Here is a 24,873-nt window from a genome sequence, read left to right as displayed (position 1 = left end):
CCCAGGAATGCATTCCTTTCCCAAGATCTTAATTATTAATATTCCTTGCTAGGAAAATAATTCAGCTATATCTTCCCTACTTGCATGTTTGTTTATAGGCTCTCTGCAAGCAGAAAAATATGGCTCTATTCTGCCCGACCCCGCAGGCAGTCAGACCTTATGGTTGTCTTCCCTTGTTCCCTAAAATCGCTGTTATTCTGTTTTTTTTTCAAGGTGCACTGATTTCATATTGTTCAAACACACATGTTTTACAATCAGTTTGTACAATAGTGGTCCTGAGGTGATGTACATCCTCAGCTTACGAAGATAACAGGATTAAGAGATGTAAGACAGGCATAAGAAATTATGAGAGTATTATTTGGGAACTGATAAATGTCCATGAAATCTTCACAATTTATGTTCAGAGATTGAAGTAAAGACAGCATAAGAAATTATAAGAGTATTATTAGGGAAATGATAAATGTCCATGAAATCTTCACAATTGTTATTCTGCAACGGCTCCAGCTGGTCCCTCTGTTCGGGGTCCCTGACTTCCCACAACACAAGGAATGAGCTCTATCTCCAGAAGCTTAAAATACAACTTGAGAAGGCAAAACAACTAGAGAATATAAAAATGCATTATGAAATGCTAATTATGTAACATACCCATAAATGCATTAAGGGAAGGAGAAAAGAGAGATGAAGGCCCAGAGGAAGGGGGAGTAATATGTTTCAAGTAATTTTTATTATTATAGGAATTAGTAACAAATTGAATGTACTTAAACTTAACTGATTTTCTTTTCTTCTTTAAGTGCACTTTGTTTTTCAGAGCAGTTTTATATTCACAGAAAAATTGAGGAGGATAGCACTGTTTTCATACACCCACTGCATCTCCCTGACGTAGACTCCCTTGCTATCAGTATCCCACACCAGAGTAATTTTTTTTGTTTTGTTTTTCACTATTAGTTTTCTTTTTCTTTTTCTTTTTTTTTGTGGTAAGAACATTTAACATGAGCTCTGCTCTCTTAAATGTTTAAGTGTACAATATAATCTTGTTACCTATATGCACAGTATTGTACAGCAGATCTCTGGAATGTATTCATGTATAATTGAAACTATACCCACTGAACAGCAACTCTCCATTTCCCCCTTCCCCTAAACCATGGCAACCTCCGTCCTCCTTTCTGCTTCTATGAGTTTGACTTCTATAGATAACTCATGTAGGTGGACATGGAGCATTTGTCCTTCTGTGATTGGCTTATTTCACTTAGCATAATGCCCTTCAGGTTTGCCCATGTTGTCGCATATAGCAGGATTTCCTTTTTTTAGGCTGAGTAGTATTCCATTTTATGTATATACTACATTTTCTTTATCCATCCATCAATGAACATTTAGGTTGTTTCCATATCTTGGCTATTGTGGATAATGCTGCAGGCCTGTGGTTGTATGCATGTACTTGTGCTTATGTGTGTGTGTGTGTGTCAATGTGTGTAAGTATTCATAAAAATTCCATTTATGTTATTTACAAAAGAACGCTCTTGATTTCATGTTGCCCTAGGGTCAAGTGACTTCCACATTTATTTTTACTTATTCAACAAGCTTTCATAAAGCTCCATTTGTGTGTTCAAGCTTTAGGCAGTGGGGAGGATACAGGCAAGTTAGACATGGTCCAATTAAGTAGGGAAGAGAGATGTATACACAAATATAATAGAGCTATGTTGTTCAATGTAATAGCCACTAGCTGCATTTTAGTACACTAGAGTACTTGCAATATTATGACTGAGAAACTGATTTTCAGCTATTTAATTTTGATTTTAATTCAAAATAAATGATATTTGATTCAGTTATTAGAAAACTTTCAAGTACATTTAGAACAATTTAGGTATGTGAATCTACCTTTTCAATTATAAATTTTATGAAATGTAAATGCAGATCAGTTATTTTGGAAAACAGCTTAGTGTATTAGGGTCCTCTAGAGGGACAGAACTAATAAGATGTATATATATAAAAATATAGAAGCTTATTAGGAGAATTGACTCATACGATCACAAGGTGAAGTCCCACAATAGGCCATCTGCAAGCTGAGGAGCGAGGAAGCCAGTCAGAGTCCCGATATCTCAAAAGGAGGGAAGCTGGCAGTACACCCTTCAGTCTGTGGCCGAAGGCCTGAGAGCCCCTGGCAAATCACTAGTGTAAGTCCAAGAGTCCAAAAGCAGAAGAACTTGGAGTCCATTGTTTGAGGGCAGGAAGCACCCAGCACAGGAGAAAGATGAAGGCCAGATGACTCAGCAAGTCTGCTCTTCCATCTCCTGCCTGCTTTATTCTAGCCACGCTGGCAGCTGATTAGATGGTGCCCATCTAGATTGAGGGTGGGTCTGTCTCTCCCAGTTCACTGACTCAAATGTTAATCTCCTTTGGCAACACCCTCACGGACACACCCAGGAACGATACTTTGCATCCTTCAATCAAGTTGACACTCAGTATTAACTATCACAGCTTAGTGTCTGAATTTAAAATATGCTGCAAGTACAAAATATGTGTTGGATTTCAAAGAATTAGTAGTGAAAAAACTGTGAATTTCTTGTTATTTTTTTGTATTAGTATATGTTGAAATGGTACTATTTTTGATTAAATAGTTAAATAAAATATATTATTAAAATTCACCAATTTCTTTTCTCCTTTATCATGAGACCACTAGGAAATCTGAAATTACACATGTGGCATGCATATTTGTATTTGACAACACCGTAGTCGAGGGTAATCTTTGTTGTGAGACTGGTGTATACCAAGAGCTACTGGGACAAAGCATGTTGGAGTTTTAAAATTATGTTTTGGAGAACTAGGGACTCCTTACAGAGAAGCTGATGTTTAAGCTTGGTTGTAAAGAATTAGTAGGATTTTTTGAGGCAGTAGAGGGGGAAAAGCATTCCAGTCCAAGGGAATAGTGCACAGAGGTGTAATGGAGTGTGACAAACTATTGCTTGGTTAAAGTAAAACCATAGTTTTCTACTTTATGGGATAAACAGGATAACTGCAGGAGAGGAAGTTAGAAATGTAGATTGGAGCCAGATTCTGCAAGCCTTGTGTACTGTAGACTTTATTCTCTAGTTGATATGGAGCTATTTAATGTTTTCATGAGAGGAATAACACAATCAAAAATGTATTTCAGAAAGATAACTTCAGCGTGAATGTGAGAGGTAAAATGAATATAGGTCAATAGGGAGACAAGTTCAAAGGATAGTTTGTGTGGGTAAAAGCGGGGGGCATAGATTTGATGAGATCTGGGAGCAGAAGTAGCGAGGATTTTTGACTAGTGCAATGTGGAAATGAGAGGAATTGTGAGGTTAAGACAAGATCTTAGTGTGCAATCTCTGTACTCTTTGACTTGAGATAACCTTGTTATATAATTGTTAACAGGATTGGATACTCTTTTGGTTCTCTATATATAGCATTTTGGTAGTTTCAATAAAAAAGACTTTGTTTTTTTTTAAGAGACAAAAGTTCTGTCACTCAGGCTGTTGTTCAGTGGCACAATCATAGCAGCCTCGAACTCCTGACCTCAAGCAATCTTCCCACCTCAGCCTGCTGAATAGCTAGGACGACAGGTGTGAGCTGCCATGTCTGGTGATTTTTTAAAACTGTTTTTTTTTTTTTTTTTTCCATAGAGACAGGGTCTCCCTATATTTCCCAGGCTGGTCTCTAACTCCTGGCCTCAAGTGATCGTCCTGTTTTGGCCTCCCAAAGTGCTGGGATTACAAGTGTGAACCACTGCACCTGGCCAAGACTTCAACATTTTTTACAACATCTCCATTTTATGGACTTAAATAGTTTTATAATCGAAGAAACAAAACCACCTTTTTAAGTGTTTACAAAGAACTACATTTCAGTGAAGTAGTTAATTACTTAACTAGGCAGAGAAGATGGCAGGTGGAACATTTTTATCTGTAGGGTTGGTATACTATGTCTTGGCTTCATTCCTCTTGACAATTTTTGATCCCTGAATTATTTGAGGGGAAATTGTGTATTATGGCAAAAGTGACAGTGGAAAATGAGCCCCTTAAAGCATTTGAATGAAATTGTTTTGTCTCCATTGTACCATTACCCTTGCCCTAACTAGCAAATACTTCTTCATGACTGCCTTTCAGTCTTAGCAATCTCTTAAATTGATGGAAATGGTATGTTTTACACTGGTTGGCAAACCCTAACCAAGTAATCCTGCACTTGTAAGGATGGAAAATGCTCACATGGATTAGGTTGTGGCAACGAAAATAAGATTAATAAAGAGTAGAAGATAAGGAGAAGCATCTGGGTGTATACACCAAAATGGGAGGGAAGAACACAAAAATTTTAAAAGTACCTTTAAATAATGTGACCAGTGCAACACGAACTAAACAGAAGTGGAAAATATCACTTCAAGCCTATAGCACCAGTCCTGGCTTGTTCAGCATGGTGACACACTGAGGGATCTTTCTACTTTCAGGATCCATCTTGTGTGGCATAGCACAAGAAGAAGAAGAAAAATTCTGCTCCAATATTGAATTTCCTCAATTTCCTTTGTCAATGATTATCTTTTATTTTCCTCCAAACACATACAACTATATTCTCATTTTGTTTATTTGTTTATTTAGACACAAATCTCCCTCTATCACACAGACTAGAGTGCAGTGGCATGATTATAACTCACTGCAGCCTCGAACTTCTGGCCTCAAGCGATCCTCCCACTTCAGGCTCCTGAGTAGGTGGTACCACAGGTGCATGCCACCATATCGAGCTAATTTTTAATATTTTTGTAGAGACGGGGTCTCATTATGTTGCCCAGACTGGTCTTGAACTCCTGGGCTCAAGTGATCCTCCCACCTTGGCCCCCCAGAGCACTGGGATTACAGGTGTGAGGTACTGCTCCTGGACAGTATCCTCTTTCTTTAAAAGTTCTTTTAAAAAAGAACTTTTCCCTATGTGTTAAGTTACTGTGGTTGAATAAACATACGAAAAAGTTAAGGAAAAACACATTTTCATTTCATTTGCTTGCTTCTTGGAAGTTGATGGTAAGTGAACACGGTAACATGAAATAATGTGACAGAGACAACCTTACTGAGAATTTTCTAGAAAAATATTGCTCCATATGTAAAAAAGCAATCCATGCTCCTCACCATGACTTACCCAGCTTTATGTAATATGGCCCTTACGTGACTCTCCAATCTCATCTAGCACCATCTTCCTCAGTTTTTACTGTGTTCTGGCCAGTTTGTATTTTTTTTGTTTGTTTTTCAAACACTCTGCCTTCTTTCCACCTTAGGGCTTTCACTCTTGTTTTTCCTTCTGATTGGTCTTCCCTGGTCTTCATTTGGCTGGATCCTTGTTATTATTCAGACCGTAGGTGAAATATATCTTCCCAGAGTCTCTCTCTGACAGCCCTGTTTAATCTTTTCCCCACAAGCCTCCATCGCTATCACTGTGCACCCTTGTTTTGTTTATTATTTGACTCTCCCTTTAGAACAAGAGCTACAAGAAGGCATGAACCCAGTCTGCCTTTACATTGCAGCTGACCCAACCCCTGAAAAGATCCTGCAGTAAAGTAGGGGTTCAATAAATATTTACTAAATGAATCAAACCTAAAAATATAAGCTTAGTAGCTTGAAGAATTTGGAGGTCCATTTCATCAATTCAATTTGGTTAGATGTATATTGAGCACTTTTTGTATTCAAGGCATACATAAGTTTTTCACTTCCTAGACTGATGAAAATCTGATGACCAACGCAAATTTGGAAAGCATGGCCTGTTGTACAGAACCGTTCCATGTTCAACAAGTTTCTTTCTTTTATTCATCAGAATCCCATAGAGAATTGAGAGAAAGTTGGTTCTCATGGGAACTTTACCCACTCCTCAATTGCTCTTTTGAAACCTTGTTATGATGTCTTAAATTGAAAATCCTATTCAGGAGCAATTCATGTGATGTAATACTGATATTAATACAGGCATTATCAATTAATTATTTTTAGGCAGCTAGAAAGGGTGAAAGTTCTCAGTGGAATTTTTTTTTAATAAAAAGCTACTCCCAAAACATTTTTTTTCTAACAAAAAGTGGCTTGAAAACCCAGACCTACAAGCATTGATATGCCAATGCCAGCAGCTAAAAGCCAGGTCCACCCAATACGGCATCTCCTGCCCTCTTTTCCTTGTCACCATGTGTGCCAGGTTTCCTGGCAGCCTCCAGATAAAACCATGTGTACTAGCATCATGGCCGCCACCAGAAGGAGACCGCATTTGCATAACAAAAGACTCGAGTGGGAGGGCCAGTGTTTTCAGAGACTATGTAAATGGCATCTGGTCAACCCAATCCCCTGAGGCCTATGTAAATCAGTCACCGCCCCCTCAACCTTCTGTACAAACCAATTGCGTTCCGCCACAAATGAGGCCCTCTTCCACCTGCTTTCTCAACACAAGAAAGCATTTTCTCTCTCTTTTCTTCTTCTATTAAACTTTCCGCTCCTGAACCCGATCCTCACGTGTGTCTGTGTCCTGAACTCTTTCTTGACCGAGACCAAGAGCCAGGATATATACCCCAGACAATGAAGTCATTTCATTTTGGGTTCTCGCCCAGGATCTGGATCAGAACAGAAAATAGACACATTGGAGTGGTGAGTATGGAGCAAATCTCAAATCCGTCCTTTAATCTCATGGCTCTCTTCCAGCTATCCTGAGCTAAATTTTCCTTTCTTTTCTATCCACGGTTGCTACGACTATTCTCTGTGTATGTGATGTGTGGAAATTTTTACAGTTCAGGGAAACAGGTCTGTTAGAAAAGATGGGCAAACGTGACAGGCAGTAACTCAATAAGCATCTCTTTTCCATTTCTCTGGTGAGCACATGGTATTTCGTTTTTTGTTTTTTTTTTTTTTTTTACTTGGGAAAATGAATGTTGTGCCATCACAATCACCCTAAGGATCAGTTACATAACATTTAATCAGAATAAATTATATTCATCCAAAATGTGCCATGGGAAGGTCATATGTAAACTTTTTTCTTTTTTTCTTTTTTTAACTATACTTTAAGTTCTAGGGTACATGTGCACAACGTGCAGGTTTCTTACATATGTATACATGTGCCATGTTGGTGTGCTGCACCCATTAACTCATCATTTAATTAGGTATATCTCCTAATGCTATCCCTCCCTGCTCCCTGCTCCCCACAATAGGCACCTGTGTGTGATGTTCCCCTTCCTGTGTCCAAGGGATCTCATTGTTCAATTCCCACCTATGAGTGAGAACATGCGGTGTTTGGTTTTCTGTTCTTGCGATAGTTTGCTGAGAATGATGGGTTTCCAGCTTCATCCATGTCCCTACAAAGGACACGAACTCATCCTTTTTTATGGCTGCATAGTATTCCATGGTGTATATGTGTCACATTTTCTTAATCCAGTCTGCCACTGATGGACATTTGGGTTGATTCCAAGTCTTTGCTATTGTGAATAGTGCCACAATAAACATATGTGTGCATGTGTCTTTATAGAAGCATGATTTAGAATCCTTTGGATATATACCCAGTAATGGGATGGCTGGGTCAAATGATATTTCTAGTTCTAGATCCTTGAGGATTCACCACACTGTTTTCCACAATGGTTGAACTAGTTTACAGTCCCACCAACAGTGTAAAAGTGTTCCTATTTCTTCACATCCTCTCCAGCACCTGTTTCCTGACTTTTTAATGATTGCCATTCTAACTGGTGTGAGATGGTATCTCATTGTGACTTTGATTTGCATTTCTCTGATGGCAAGTGATGAGTATTTTTTCATGTGTCTGTTGGCTGTATAAATGTCTTCTTTTGAGAAGTGTCTGTTCACATCCTTTGCCCACTTTTTGATGGGGTTGTTTGTTTTTTTCTTGTACATTTGTTTGAGTTCTTTGTAGGTTCTGGATATTAGCCCTTTGTGAGATAAGTAGATTGTAAAAATTTTCTCCCATTCTGTAGGTTGCCTATTCACTCTGATGGTAGTTTCTTTTGCTGTGCAGAAGCTCTTTAGTTTAATTAGATCCCAGTTGTCAATTTTGGCTTTTGTTGCTATTGCTTTTGGTGTTTTAGGCATGAAGTCCTTGCCCATGCCTATGTCTTGAATGATATTGCCTAGGTTTTCTTCTAGGGTTTTTATGCTTTTAGGTCTAACATTTAAGTCTAATCCATCTCGAATTAATTTTCGTATAAGGAGTAAAGAAAGGATTCAGTTTCAGCTTTCTACTTATAGCTAGCCAATTTTCCAGCACCATTATTAAACAGTGAATCCTTTCCCCATTTCTTGTTTTTGTCAGGTTTGTCAAAGATCGGATGGCTGTATATGTGTGATATTATTTCTGAGGGCTCTGTTCTGTTCCATTGGTCTATATCTCTGTTTTGGTACCAGTACCATGTGTTTTGGTTACTGTAGCCTTGTAGTATAGTTTGAAGTCAGGTAGCATGATGCCTCCAGCTTTGTTCTTTTGGCTTAGGATTGTCTTGGTAATGAGGGCTCTTTTTTGGTTCCATATGAACTTTAAAGCAGTTTTTTCCAATTCTGTGAAGAAAGTCATTGGTAGCTTAATGGGGATGGCATAGGATCTATAAATTACCTTGGGCAGTATGACCATTTCCACAATATTGATTCTTCCTATCCATTAGCATGGTATGTTCTTCCATTTGTTTGTGGCCTCTTTTATTTCACTGAGCAGTGGTTTGTAGTTCTCCTTGAAAAAGTCCTGGCCGGGCGCGGTGGCTCAAGCCTGTAATCCCAGCACTTTGGGAGGCCGAGGCGGGCGGATCACAAGGTCAGGAGATCGAGACCACAGTGAAACCCCGTCTCTACTAAAAATACAAAAAAAAATTAGCCGGGTGCGGTGGCGGGCGCCTGTAGTCCTAGCTACTCAGGAGGCTGAGGCAGGAGAATGGCGTGAACCCAGGAGGCGGAGCTTGCAGTGAGCCGAGATTGCGCCACTGCACTCCAGCCTGGGCAACAGCGTGAGACTCCGTCTCAAAAAAAAAAAAAAAAAAAAAAAAAAAAAAGAAAAAGTCCTTCATATCCCTTGTAAGTTGGATTCCTAGGTATTTTATTCTCTTTGAAATAATTGTGAATGGGAGTTCATTCATGATTTGGCTCTCTGTTTGTCTGTTATTGGTGTATAAGAATGCTTGTGATTTTTGCACATTGATTTTGTATCCTGAGACTATGCTGAAGTTGCTTATCAGCTTAAGGAGATTTTGGGCTAAGATGATGGGGTTTTCTAAATATACAGTCATGTCATCTGCAAACAGGGACAATTTGACTTCTTCTTTTCCTAATTGCATACCTTTATTTTTTTCTCTTGCCTGATTGCCCTAGCCAGAACTTTCAACACTATGTTGAATAGGAGTGGTGAGATAGGGCATCCCTGTCTTGTGCCAGTTTTCAAAGGGAATGCTTCCAGTTTTTGCCCATTCAGTATGATATTGGCTGTGGGTTTGTCCTATATAGCTCTTATTATTTTGAGATACGTTCCATTAACACCAAATTTATTGAGAGCTTTTAGCATGAAGGGCTGTTGAATTTTGTCAAAGGCCTTTTCTGCATCTATTGAGATAATCATGTGGTTTTTGTTTTTGGTTCTGTTTATATGCTGGATTACATTTATTAGTTTGCGTATGTTGAACCAGCCTTGCACCCCAGGGATAAAGCCCACTTGATCATGGTGGATAAGCTTTTTGATGTGCTGCTGGATTTGGTTTGCCAGTATTTTATTGAGGATTTTTGCATCGATGTTCATCAGGGATATTGGTCTAAAATTTTCTTTTTTTCTTGTGTCTTTGCCAGGCTTTGGTGTTGGGATGATTTTGGCCTCATAAAATGAGTTAGGGAAGATTCCCTCTTTTTCTATTCATTGGAATAGTTTCAGAAGGAATGGTACCAACTCCTCTTTGTACTTCTGGTAGAATTCGGCTGTGAATCCGTCTGGTCCTGGACTTTTTTTGGTTGGTAGGCTATTAATTATTGCCTCAATTTCAAATCCTGCTATTGGTCTATTCAGGGATTCCACTTCTTCCTGGTTTAGTCTTGGGAGGGTGTATGTGTCCAGGAATTTATCCATTTCTTCTAGGTTTTCTAGTTTATTTGCATAGAGGTGTTTATAGTAGTCTCTGATGGTAGTTTGTATTTCTGTGAGGTCAGTGGTGATATCCCTTTTATCATTTTTTATTGCATCTATTTGATTCTTCTCTCTTTTCTTCTGTATTAGTCTTGCTAGTGGTTTATCAATTTTGTTGATCTTTTCAAAAACCAGCTCCTGGATTCATTGATTTTTTGAAAGGTTTTTTGTGTCTCTATCTCCTTCAGTTCTGCTCTGATCTTAGTATTTCTTGCCTTCTGCTAGCTTTTGAATGTGTTTGCTCTTGCTTCTCTAGTTCTTTTAATTGTGATGTCAGGGTGTCAATTTTAGATCTTTCCTGCTTTCTCTTGTGGGCATTTAGTGCTATAAATTTCCCTCTACACACTGCTTTCAATGTGTCCCAGAGATTCTGGTATGTTGTATCTTTGTTCTCATTGGTTTCAAAGAACATCTTTATTTCTGCCTTCATTTTGTTATGTACCCAGTAGTCATTCAGGAGCAGGTTGTTCAGTTTCTATGCAGTTGAGCGGTTTTGATTGAGTTTCTTAGTCCTGAGTTCTAGTTTGATTGCACTGTGGTCTGAGAGACAGTTTGTTATAATTTCTGTTCTTTTACATTTGCTGAGGAGTGCTTTACTTCCAACTATGTGGTCAGTTTTGGAATAAGTGCGATGTGGTGCTGAGAAGAATGTATATTCTTGATTTGAGGTGGAGAGTTATGTAGATGTCTATTAGGTTCACTTGGTGCAGAGTTGAGTTCAATTCCCGGATATCCTTGTTAACTTTCTCATTTATCCATCAAAGTTGACAGTGGGTTGTTAAAGTCTCCCATTATTATTGTATGGGAGTTTAAGTCTCTTTGTAAGTCTCTAAGGACTTGCTTTATGAATCTGGGTGCTCCTGTATTGGATGCATATATATTTAGGATAGTTAGCTCTTCTTGTTGAATTGATGACTTTACCATTATGTAATGGCCTTCTTTGTCTCTATTGATCTTTGTTGGTTTAAAGTCTGTTTTATCAGAGACTAGGATTGCAATCCCTGCCTTTTTTTTTCCATTTGCTTGGTAGATCTTCCTCCCTCCCTTTATTTTGAGCTGTATGTGTCTCTGCACATGAGATGGGTTTCCTGAATACAGCACACTGAGGGGTCTTGGCTCTTTATCCACTTTGCCAGTCTGTGTCTTTTAATTGGGGCATTTAGTCCATTTACATTTAAGGTTAATATTGTTATGTGTGAACTTAATCCTGTCATTATTAGGTGGTGATTTTGCTCATTAGTTGATGCAGTTTCTTCCTAGCATCGATGGTCTTTACATTTTGGCATGTTTTTGTAATGGCTAGTACTGGTTGTTCCTTTCCATGTTTAGTACTTCCTTCAGGATCTCTTGTAGGGCAGTCCTGGTGGTGACAAAATCTCTAAGCATTTCCTTGTCTGTAAAGGATTTAATTTCTCCTTCTCTTATGAAACTTAGTTTGGCTGGATATGAAATTCTGGGTTGGAAATTCTGGGTTGAAAATTCTTTTCTTTAAGAATGTTGAATATTGGCTCCCATTCTCTTCTTGCTTGTAGAGTTTCTGCCGAGAGATCTGCTGTTAGTCTGATGGGCTTCCCTTTGTATGTAACCCGACCTTTCTCTCTGGCTGCCCTTAACATTTTTTCCTTCATTTCAACTTTGGTTTATCTGACCATTATGTGTCTTGGAGTTGCTCTTTTTGAGGAGTATCTTTGTGGCATTCTCTGTATTTCCAGAATTTGAATGTTGGCCTGCCTTGCTAGGTTGGGGAAGTTCTCCTGGATAATATCTTGCAGAGTGTTTTCCAACTTGATTCCATTTTCCCCATCACTTTCAGGCACACCAATCAGACGTAGATTTGGTCTTTTCACATAATCCCATATTTCTTAGAGGCTTTGTTCATTTATTTTTACTCTTTTTTCTCTAACCTTCTCTTCTTGCTTCATTTCATTCATTTGATCTTCAATCACTGATACTCTTTCTTCCAGTTGATCGAGTTGGTTACTGAAGCTGTGCATTTGTCACGTAGTGCTCGTGTCATGGTTTTCATCTTTATCAGTTCGTTTATGGACTTCTCTGCATTGGTTATTTTAGTTATCTATCCTTCCATTCTTTTTTCAAGGTTTTTAGTTTCTTTGCACTGGGTACATAGTTCCTCCTTTACCTCTGAGAAGTTTGATGGACTGAAGCCTTCTTCTCTCAACTTGTCAAAGTCATTCTCTGTCCAGCTTTGTTCTGTTGCTGGCGATGAGCTGCATTCCTTTGGAGGGGGAGATGGAGTGCATGGTATTTCTGAACCAAAAGCGTTACCTAGTGGAAATAGAAATCCTCTTCATGAGGCATGTTGCGGGTCCTTCCTTTGCCATCAGTGCACCTTACTTTTGTGCCTCTAGAAATCAGGCTCTAAGCTCCATCTGTGAACAGGAAAGTTCTGCCTTCAGTAGTTATGACTAAAATGTCCTCTATCACCAAATTTTAGTTCTGATGCTGTCCCAACAGCAGGAAAATGGCCATTCAGTCCTTACATTCTTTTGAGAAACCTAGTTTGTTTCCAATTAGAACAGTACTTAAATAATAAGAGGATTTTAGGTTCACAGGTTAACGGGAACCGTTTTTCTAAGGGTAAATGCTTTAGCATGGGACATAATAGCAGAATATAGAGTTCAGTCTAGTCCACCCCCCCATTAAAGGGGCCTTGCCCAATTACTTAGTTTTTCTTGATATTCTTTTTTTTTTTTTTCAGGGAGGCACACAGGTCGCACAGGTCTAGGAAGTCAAAGGGAAATCACAGGCAGAGAACTACAGCTGTTTGGAGAAGTGCAACTAGGCCCAAAAACTTAGTTCCTCTGGTGCCATGGCTTGGAGGGCCACACCTGCAATCATGGGCAGCACATTTAACATGGTGCCAGGACTTGGGAACCAAAAAGAGAAAGCAGTCGTGGGGATCCTCCACTGTCTTCCCCTCCATCCTGGGTCAGAAAGAAAGGAAGGGGACTAAAAGGATGCTTTTATTATTGCTTCTCTTTCTAGATGGGTACTATCTTCAGCCTGCACTCCCCTGAAGTGCGTTCTGAAGCGCTGGGGGCAACTTTCACCCTGTGACTTTAAAGAAAAAGCAGCTCATTTTCTTTTGCACAAGGGCATGGCCTTTTCACTAGACCTTTGCAAGTGTTGCAAAATCAACCCAGCTCTTTAAGCAATCGTATCAGGCAGACCCAAAGAGAATAATTCCCCAAAATTAGAGAAGCAACTTCCAGGGGAACCATCTGAGGATCCCCCTTATTTGGGACCCCTTCAAGTTCCCTTCTCATTAAAGGACCTTAAGCAAATAAAAGGAAACTTCGGCCAGTTTACTGACGACCCTGTTAAGTATATAGAAACTTTCCACAATTTAACTCAGGTCTATGGTGTTTTTCCTTCTTTCCCAGTTTAAAATGGACCTTTTATAATGTTCTTCCTACTTAGAGTTGAGCTGGGGGGAAGGGAATTCAGAAGCCTGACATGCTGGAAAAAGAGTAAAAATGTACCAGTGGAGTCTGAGTGTGGTGGCTCATGCCCGTTATCCAGCACTTTGAGAGGCTGAGTCAGGTGGATCACGAGGTCAGGAGTTTGAGACCAACCTCACTAACATGGTGAAACCCTGCCTCTACTAAAAATACAAAAATTAGCTGGGTATGGTGGCAGGCCTTGTAATCCCAGCTGCTCAGGAGGCTGAGGCAGGAGCATCGCTTGAACTTGGGAGGTGGAGGTCGCAGTGAGCTGAGATCGTGCCATTGCACTCCAGCCTCGGTGACAGAGTGAGACTCTGTCGCAATAAAAAAGAAAAAAAAAATTACCAGTCGAGCTTTTGGCTTCCCTCTCCCTGAGCAAACTGGTAAAAAAAAGATCATACAAATAATGAAAAAGGATTTGTGAAGTTGATCTTAAGCTGTAGCCAATCCAGTGTGCTTTGTGTGTCTTTCTGTATGGTTCTGTCAAAAGAAAGGGTATTGTAGGTTAGGACGCAGGGCCAGGACCCCTTAAGGCTGCTGTTCAAGGCTGCTGTTCAAGCCAGCTCAACAAAATAGTAACAAACTTGGCTACAGGCCTCCATCTTGTTTCAAGTCCTTAGGAACATGACCTGTAACCATGTGGGAATTATTTGTTTTAGCCTCTGCCATTTTAAATGGTGGCTGTCTTCTTGTGCTAAGTCAGTTCCTGGGTGAAGACCACAAAATCTGATAAGACAGTTTATCGAGTTGGGTGGTGCCAACTAATCCATCAAGGGTAGGGCTTACAAAATACCTTAAGCAGTGATCTTGAGAGCAGCTGAGGGAGGATCAGAGTTTTGTAGCCTCCAGCTGCTTGGCTCCTGGGCCCTGGTTTTTAATCTTGTGTCTAGTTTCTTGGTCTGGTCCCCAGGCAGGAAGGAAGTATATCTTAAGAAGTGGCTGTTATCATCTTTGTTTGAGAGTATAAACTGTAAATCAGGCTCCTCCTGAAGTTGGTTTGGCCTCCATCCAGGGATGGGCAAGGATAGCTTAGGGGCTGGAAACAAAATGGAGTTGGTTGGGTTGAATCTCTCACTGTCTCAGTGACAATTTTGCAATGATGGTTTCAAACATTGCCTATCACCCACTTTGAAAATATCTTGTACACATATGGTTAATCATAACCTAATTAAGGTTTCACCTGTGAGGTTACTTTTTGCAAAGTTCAAAAGCTGAAAAATCTTAACTGCTTGGCATGGCTAAAGTAGAGTAACAAGGGATTTAAAAGGATTTCCTTAAAGAGAACTCAGCTTAATTAAAAGTGGATATTCAAGTTATAGGTATATTTAAAAGGCCTTTATGTTTTTCTCAGATCTTGTTTTTCTGGAAAAAGGTTTTTTTTATTCTCAGTCTACTGAATTATTTTTCTCCATTTTTTGTCTTGCCACTCTTAAAGCACACATAAGAGGCCCTAAGACAACTTCTGGTAGCATGGAACTCCGTGGGAAAACAGAGAAGGTGCCACAGACATTGTTTTGGAAAAAATCCCACCTGTTTTCCTCATGAAACTCCAGGAATTAAAAGCAGATAGTTCCCTGTCAAAATCAAAGGCTCTGTTCTGTTTTGCATTGTGTTATCTGGCCATTTTGAGTTTTGAGGGTATCAAATTACTTCACATTAGGAGAGAACTCTGGTGTGTAATAATTAGGTAAGAAATACATTTTGAGAGATGGCTCTCCCTCCTTTTGGGGATCCAAAATCCAGCATAAAAAGGCACCCTTAATTTTCCAGATCTGTCTTTGCCTTTAGCTGTGCTTGCTTATTAGGCCCTAAAAATGTGTGCCATCCTGGCCCTATTCCTCCAAGAGCTCCACCCTGAAGCCAGTAATCCAGTTATGAAAGTGTAAAAAATCTTACAAGTGCTGAATCTTCTGTCTGTGTTGCTGTGTATGTGTTGTGTGTGATGTCTATAAAAAGAGCTCAGATTGACTTAAAGAAAAAATAAACACTTAAATATTTTTTAGTTCATGTGACTTTAATATTTAAGCTGGTACATAACTAAAATCATTTACTGGCTGGGTGTGGTGGCACATTCCTGTAATTCCAGCACTTTGGGAGGCCTAGGTGGGTGGATTGCTTGAGGTCAGGAGTTCAAGACCAGCTTGGCCAACATGGTGAAACCCCATCTCTACTAAAATACAAAAATTAGCTGGGCATGGTGGTGGGTGCTTGTGATCCCAGCTACTAGGGAGGCTGAGGCAGGAGAATTGCTTAAACCTAGGAGGTGGAGGTTGCAGCGAGTTGAGATTGTGCCACTGAACTCCAGCCTAGGCAACAGAGCAAGACTCTTGTCTCAAAAACAAAAACAACAACAACAACAACAACAACAAAAAACACTAACCAGGTTTTTCGTCAAAAATAAAAGTTGCTAAGAGTTAAGAGTACAACATGTATTTGAGATCATTAAACAGTTTTACATTCAAGGCATATAAAAACAGTGAAATGTATTTTTTAGTAAGAGATTATAAGAAAGCATGGAAATGTAAATTTTGCCCAGGGATAAGGGATTATCTTACATTTAATAAGATAAAGCTAAATGTTTAAGTAAGTTGTGGAAAAATTATAAAAATTAATCTTGCAAAAATGTGTAAACATAACTAAATTCAAAAGCATATTACATAGTCTTTTCAGAAATTGAGCCTTGAAATAAAAGCACAACAAGGGTCTCTTAAGACACTAATCTGCCCTTTAGTAAAAGAGGTTATAAAGGGCTTATAAACATTTCACCTCATGGTGAAATTGGTTAAGATTAGATGGAATTGTCTATAAACTTTCATATAAACAAATTGGGGTTGATATTAATAAATTAATGCAAGGGTAAAATTTGGCTTTAAACAGGATTTTCATGTAAAATAATAAAGACTAATAAAAATTTTTGCTTTTTGAATCATCATTTTGGCAAAATAAATAATTTATGGCAATTTGGAATTCTATTTCATAACATCAAGTGTTTTAAACCTCTAACATTTAACAGGCACCCCAAAATCAAACTTTAAGTTTTAAAATTGTCTTTCCTGATGTCTGGCTTTCTAGATGGTTCAGAGGGCCCCTGAAACATTCAGAAAAGAGGTGAACAGGATTATTTGACATGTTTTGTCACATGAGATTGCCAAAACAATGTCCAATCTTCTTTAAGTTATATTTTGATAAATAATACTAATATATGTTCCAAAATTGTATGGGATTTCTAAAATTTTAATGTCTAAATATATACTATCAATCATAATTAAGGGTAAAGTTATCTTAAGACATAAGCCATGGAGATAACTAAATTTCTTTGTCTTTTTTTTTTTTTTTTTTGAGACTGAGTCTTGCACTGTTGCCCAGGCTGGAGTGCAGTGGCACAATCCTGGCTCACTGCAAACTCCACCTCCCATGTTCATGCCATTCTCCTGCCTCAGTCTCCTGAGTAGCTGGGACTACTGGCACCCACCACCATGCCTGGCTAATTTTTTATATTTTTAGTAGAGACAGGGTTTCACCATGTTAGCCAGGATGGTTCAATCTCCTGACCTCATGATCCCACCCACCTTGGCCTCCCAAAGTGCTGGGATTACAGGCGTAAGCCACCGCGCCCATCCTGTCAGTCATATTTTTAACTGTAACTATCCTAGAAAATTTGCCATTCAAAGATCATTTTGTTTTGCTTTGTTCCTTCTTTTTTAAAGGGTGGGTTATAATCAAGCTATAAAACTTTAGCAGGTGTTCTCAAATGTGAGTTTTTAATAGCTTTGAAGATTGTAACATTGGAATAGAGAAAGAATGTTTGGGACTCATGAAGAACTGAAATGTTCATGAATGTCAAGCAATACAAGAGTTAACTAAATGGACTACACTGGGAAAGTTAAAGCAATCTTTTTGACTTTTACTTGGAATATTGCTGATCCTTGTTTTGTTTTTCAGAGTTAAGTAAACTTATTTTGAACTATTTATGGCCTTTAATAATTGAGTAAGGTATACTCCAGCAAACAAAATTTGGAGCATGTTTGTTTCTGTCTGCCTGGTTCCTCAAGAAGTTGAAAACTGCCTGTGAATACTCTTAATTTGTGGAAATATAGTTGTTTGCATCTGTGCAATAAGAATCCATTTTTCTTTTTCAACAGGACACAATTCAAAAAGCTAGTTATTTTACCAAGACTTTGACTGGAAGGGTATGCTTCCCTTAAAGAGCCAATCTTTACTTGCAATGTCAATAAAAGCCTCTTGGGGAGAACTGACCTTGCCCCTTGTCTACATGGACCCCGCACAGGATTCCTAACCTGTGGTCAGTAAAGAATGTCACTTTCTAATAGGTCCAGGAGCTCCAAGTTTATCTTGAGACCTCAAGAGAAAAGGATCACCCAACTCACAGGATACAAACTCATGGCTGGGCTTGACTTTAAGATGTTTTATCTGAGATTTCCTTTGAAACAGAGTGCCATCAAAGCCAATCCAAAAGGCTTATATAGAAATAATTATTCTTACTACACTTTATGCAAATAATCAGGCCAAATATAAGATTAAAGGTTACTACAAACAACACGATACTATCATAATTTGTTTTTACCAAAAATGAGGACTGCAGAGAGAAACCATGCTCTAAAGCTTATCATTATGCTCCAAAGCTTATCATACATTTGTCATTAAATCCTAGTTTCATTAATGTTTTTCAGCTTTTTGCCTACATTTTTGACTAACCCTGCTTATTCCTGCGAATCAAGTGGAGATCTCCTGCAGTTTGGAAGAAACAAAAAGGGATGGGTAATGTGAAAATCTAGATCAATATGCTAGTTCTGGGCAATTATCCTGTAAATTCTGCCACGTAATGAGAGTGAATAGGGTGCCCATAACCCAGAGGTTTCTTTGTTTAGGAAAATACAACCAAGGAGCTTCATAGATCCCCAAAGGGAAATTCTATATCTTAGCAAGTAAAATTTTAGATGGAAATGATCTACTTACACCACACTTGCAGGAATTGCTCTACTCAGTCTACTATTTGTAGTAGAGCTATACACAGTAGCACTTTTGTTTTTGAGGTGCAGTTTCACTTTTGTTACCCAGGCTGGAGTGCAATGGCACGATCTCAGCTCACCGCAGCATCCATCTCCTGGGTTGAAGCGATTCTCCTGCCACAGCCTCCCTGGTAGCTGGGATTACAGGCATGCTTCACCACACCTGGCTAATTTTTTATTTTTAGTAGAGATGGGGCTTCTCTATGTTGGTCAGGCTGGTCTTGAACTCCCAATCTCAGGTGATCCACCCACCTCAGCCTCCCACAGTGCTGGGATTACAGGCATGAGACACTGCACCCGGCCAGTAGCACTTTTTAATTGAAATATTGGACAGAGAGTTTCCACTGGTGTAATATTTTGCTTAATTATCATCCTTATAGCAGGGATGATAGCTGCCAACAAAAGGGAAGCATGAAAGTTTTACTTTCACTGAGTTTGCTAGAACTTCTTATTGGGTTTGGTAATGTGTCACAACCTGGTTATGCAAAGAAGGTTATAAAGGAGAGAGATTTTCTGTGGAAGTCATGAAAGGATTGATAATTGAAGGAAAAATGTAGCCAAGGTTAACATTAAAGTTATTCTAGCCACACAATCCAATGCTACTTTTCCTAAAAGGTATGTTACTTTTATATGAATGTTTCTGATAATGTACAGCGACGTCTAGTGGAAGCAAATTGGTATTACAATCCATTGGTGTAACTAACAGGTATCAAACTCTACTGTCATAGTTATGATCTATGGGACCTCCATTAATAGAGGTAATCTCAATACTCATATTCTAACGCTATATTTTATACCTTCTTGTAAAATTTATCCCTTTCCACCTAGAAGCAATCAAACCCCAAATGGTGCTGCAGACAGAGCCATACATGGACAAACCATTCTTCTGAGAACACTTAGATTGACCTCAAGAGGAGGCCCAAATGCTGTCCCCCAACAAGATGTCTCTTTTTAACAGGAAGTAGCCAGAAAGAATCGTCATCCAACACCCCCAACAGCAGTTAAGTTTATGTCTTTTCAAGGGTATTCAATTAGGAATAGAGGAAGTCAAATTGTCCCTGTTTGCAGATGACATGATTATGTATTTAGAAAACCCCATCATCTCAGCTCAAAATCTCTTTAAGCTGATAAGCAACTTCAGCCAAGTTTCAGGATACAAAATCAATGTGCAAAATTACAAACATTCCTATACACCAATAACAGACAGAGAGCCAAATCACAAGTGAACTCCCATTCACAATTGCTTCAAAGAGAATAAAATACCTAGGAATCCAACTTACAAGGGATGTGAAGGACCTCTTCAAGGAGAACTACAAACTACTGCTCAACAAAATAAAAGACGACACAAACAAATGGAAGAACATACCATGCACATGGATAGGAAGAATCAATATCATGAAAATGGCCATACTGCCCAAGGTAATTTATAGATCCTATGCCATCCCCATTAAGCTACCAATGACTTTCTTCACAGAATTGGAAAAAACTACTTTAAAGTTCATATTGAACTGAAAAAGAGCCCGCATTGCCAAGACAATCCTAAGCCAAAAGAACAAACCTGGAGGCATCATGACTTCAAACTATACTACAAGGCTACAGTAACCAAAACAGCAGGATACTGGTACCCAAATAGAGATATAGACCAATGGAACAGAACAGAGCCCTCAGAAATGGTACCACACATCTACAACCAGGTTTTTGACAAACCTGACAAAAACAAGAAATGGGGAAAGGATTCCCTATTTAATAAATAGTGCTGGGAAAACTGGCTAGTCATATGTAGAAAGCTGAAACTGGATCCCTTCCTTACACCTTATACAAAAATTAATTCAAGATGGATTAAAGACTTAAATATTAGACCTAAAACCATAAAAACCCTAGAAGAAAACTTAGGCAATATCATTCAGGACATAGGCATGGGCAAAGGCTTCATGACTAAAACACCAAAAGCAACAGCAACAAAAGCCAAAATTGACAAATGGAATCTAATTAAACTAAAGAGCTTCTGCACAGCAAAAGAAACTGCCATTAGAGTGAACGGGCAACCTACAGAATGGGAGAAAATTTTTACAATCTACCCATCTGACGAAAGGCTAATATCCAGAATCTGCAAAGAACTTAAACACATTTAGAAGAAAAAAATCAAACAACCCCATCAAAAAGTGGGCAAAGGATGTGAACAGACACTCCTCAACAGAAGACATTTATGCAGCCAACAGACACAAGAAAAAATGCTCATCATCACTCGCCATCAGAGAACTGCAAATCAAACCACAATGAGATACCATCTCACACCAGTTAGAATGGTGATCAGTAGAAAGTCAGGAAACAACAGGTGCCCGGAGAGGACATGGAGAAATAGGAAATTTTACACTGTTGGTGGGACTATGATCTAGTTCAACCATTGTGGAAGACCGTGTGGTGATGCCTCAAGGATCTAGAACCAGAAATACCATTTGACCCAGCCATCCCATTACTGGGTATATACCCAAAGGATTATAAATCACGCTGCTATAAAGACACATGCACATGTATGTTTATTGCAGCACTGTTCACAATAGCAAAGACTTGGAATCAACCCAAATGTCCATCAGTGACAGACTGGATTAAGAAAATGTGGCACATATACACCATGGAATACTATGCAGCCTTAAGAAAGGATGAGTTCATGTCCTTTGTAGGGACGTGGATGAAGCTGGAAACCATTATTCTGAGCAAACTATCCCAAGGACAGAAAACCAAACACCACGTGTTCTCACTCATAGGTGGGAATTGAACAATAAGAACACTTGGACACACAGGGTGGGGAACATCACACACCGGGCCTGTCATGGGGTAGAGGGCAGGGGGAGGCATAGCATTAGGAGAAATACGTAATGTAAATGATGAGTTAATGGGTGCAGCACAGCAACATAGCACGTGTATACATATGTTACAAAGCTGCACGTTGTGCACAGTGTACCCTAGAACTTAAAGTATAATAAAAATAAAATAAAATAAAATAATAAAAAGAAATTATTTTTAGGCAGCTAGACAGGGTGAACGTTCTTGGAATTTTCCTTTAATAAAAAGCAACCCCTAAAACATTTCTAACAAAAAGTGGCTTGAAAAATCAGACCTGCAAGCATTGATATGCCAATGCCTGGGGCTAAAAGCCAGGTCCACCCAATATGGCATCTCCCACCCTCTTTTCTCTGTCACCATGTGTGCCAGGTGTCATGGCAGCCTCCAGATAAAACCACATGTACAACCATCATGGCTGCCACCAGATGGAGACCGCATTTGCATAATAAAAGACTACGGTGGGTGGGCCAGTCTTTTCCTGAGCTAGGTAAATGGCACACCTGGTCAACCCAATCCCCTGAGGCCTATGTAAATCAGTCACTGCCTCTTCAGCCCTCTGTACAAAACTGATTGCCTTCTGCCACAAAAGAGACCCTCTTCAACCTGCTTTCTCAACATGAGGAAGCATTTTCTCTCTCTTTTCTTTTTCTATTAAACTTTCTGCTTCTGAACCCACGCCTCATGTGTGTCCGTGTCCTAAATGTTTTCTCAACTGAGACCAAGAGCCAGGGTATATTCCCCAGACAATGGAGCCATTTCAATATTGCCAACATTGTGCACTAAAACATGTGGACTTAGGACCAAAGGAGAACTAAAAAGGGAAAATGAAGTAGGTAGGAAGAACAATTTCATTTTTGTTGCTGTCTGTAAAGCAGAATCCTTTATCCATTCATTAAGAATGTTAATGCTCGTAAGAGTTATCAAACTTTAGAGGCAGACTTAAAGCCTAATTCCCCTGTTTTCTTTGTATTTTATGTATTCTGAGTGCAGTGTAAGCCATGAGAGGGTTTTAAACAGAAGAGATATGTGGTTTTGACTTATAGTTGAGGGAATATGGGTGGAAAGGGAGCTGGCCTTAGGAGGAGGTGATTGAGAAGAGGTGAACCTAGAGGGGTGTGCAGGGCCAGATTGCACAGGGCTTTTTGGCTTTTTCTCTTTGGAATTTTATATGATCTCAATTTTATATTCTCCGTATTCTGATTATGGTGATATGTGTTGGCATAGGTCTATTTTCATCCTTTGTACAAAGTACTCAGTAGCCTCTTAGCCTGGAAATCTAGATCTTTCAGTTTTGGGAAATTTTCTTGAAATTTTTTCTTCCTTCCATTTCCTCTTTATTATCTTTCCAGAATGTCCACTTTTTAGATGTTGAACTTCTTATGTTGCTACTGTAATGTTTTCCTATTTTGATTAGCTTGCTCTATTTTCTGAGATTGCCTCAACTTTATCTTGTGTATTTTTATTGCAATGTGTGTAATATTTTCTTTTTTAAATTTCTTAACTTTGCAGAAAAAGTCATTTCCTTTTTTTAAAAGAGGTAAACACCAAGAAAACACATCCTTCTCTGCCAGAGTTGCATCAGCACCAGACTATTAGAACATGGAGATGAACACAGTGTCTTATCCTTTATAATGTTGAGTATAGTGCATATTGATGGAAAACACATGAGTTTACGATGCTGAATAAATGAGCAATAGAGACTGGGTGCATTGAAAGAGGGTCTTGGGTATTCTTATCATGCTGGAGAAAGCCTCAGGTGTGACCCAGTTGTAGCTAGGTAAGTTCTAGGGTCTCTGACACTGAGAAACGGAAGAAATGCATTTGTGTGTTGAGTCTTCTCTGGAGAGGGCTCCCTTGTGCATGCACAAGTCACTCATATGTTCGGAACATTGTACTCTAAAGCAGCACCTCTTTCTCACCCAGATATTCCTCCATCCTGTGTATAGCACCACACTAGTGGCCAGAGCCATTTTGCAGAGGCAAAAATAACCTTTTGATTTCAATCTCCCCTTTGTATTCTGTCTGCCATGATTCAGGCCTTTGTTTTTACTTACCTCTTTTGGAAGCCCTCTTATTTTCTAATTAGTTTCTAAATGCCTCTGTTCTCTCAATTCTAGTGTTTTTTTGGGGGGGGGGTAGCGCGGGGATGGAGTCTTGCTCTGTTGCCCAGGCTGGAGTACAGTGGCACGATGTCGGCTCACTACAGCCTCTGCCTCCCAGGTTCAAGCGTTTCTTCAGCCTCCTGAGTAGCTGGGATTACAGGTGCACGCCACCACACCTGGCTAATTTTTGTATTTTTAGTAGAGACGGGATTTCATCATGTTGGTCAGGATGGTTTCAAACTCCTGACATCGTGATCTGCCTGCCTTGGCCTCCCAAGTGCTGGGATTACAGGCGTGAGCCACTGCGCCCAGCCTATTTTTACTTATCTCCTTTGGAAGCCTTCTTATTTTCTAATTAGTCTCTAAATGCCTCTATTCTCTAAATTCTAGCATGTTCTATATGAATCTTTGTGTAGCTATCCTATTTTTTTTTTTTTTTTAGAAAAAAACTGCTACTAGCTGCTTATTCTCTATTAAATTATTAAAAAGTATCAATTTAGCATTCAAGGACTCATTCTCATGCACCGCAAGATACCAACAAACCTGACTACAGGTGGCTCCTGAGTGTTTCCTTCCACCTAATGCCTTTCTTCTTATTGTTCTCTCTTTCTGGATGGTCACCCCTCATTTCTGCCCAGGGAATTTCTGCTCATCCTTTAAGATGCATCCCAGGGGTCACTTCCTTCATGAACCTTTCAGATTCTCCCAACCAGGTGTCGTTTCATCCTCTGCAGAGCCTTGGTATGATTCTGTAACACTCTTGGCACTCATCACATTCCACTTTGTATTGTAGTAATTTGTGTACATGTTTTCTCTCAACCTCAAGGGCAAAGGCGAAATCTCGTTCACTCTTGCTCCTTAGTAAGCTCTGGGTTTTGCACATTATGGTTTTCATCTCTGACTTCATTTACTTGGAAAACCCAGGTTGAGTACTGCAGAAATGGATCACATTAAAATTCATATTCTTTCAACTAATATTTATCTGGTGTCTGGTTTCTTTGTTAACATTTTGTTATAGAAACAGATAATTAATGTCATGATTTATTAATCCATTGAATTTACGGTAAAGAAACTAATGAAAAATGTCTGCACAGGCTGCGCCAGAATGTTGATTTATAGAGATAACAATCAGAAAAAGTTATTCTAACTAGTACAAAAGTGGGGAAGAAAAGACCCAAAAATATAATTCTAATGTAAGTAAATTTTGCATGAAGGAATACAGGAAGACATTTTAGTGTCAGAATAATGTCAAATTAGTAACGAAGGTTATGGTACATGATATATAATTATAGTACTTCTATGTCT

At 39.1% G+C, this 24,873-nt stretch overlaps 1 protein-coding gene across 25 annotated transcripts in view; it reads right to left on the bottom strand.

Annotated features, from left to right (window-relative positions):
• Window positions 1-24,873, bottom strand: part of COMMD9 (COMM domain containing 9) — a 1,186,740-nt gene that overhangs the window by 374,722 nt on the left and 787,145 nt on the right. The window lies entirely within an intron of this gene.

The sequence above is a fragment of the Macaca thibetana genome, chromosome 14, assembly GCF_024542745.1.
Source record: "Macaca thibetana thibetana isolate TM-01 chromosome 14, ASM2454274v1, whole genome shotgun sequence".
Lineage (NCBI taxonomy): Eukaryota > Metazoa > Chordata > Mammalia > Primates > Cercopithecidae > Macaca > Macaca thibetana.
Note: the sequence above shows the minus strand (reverse complement) of the source record. Positions and strands in the feature narration are given on the sequence as shown.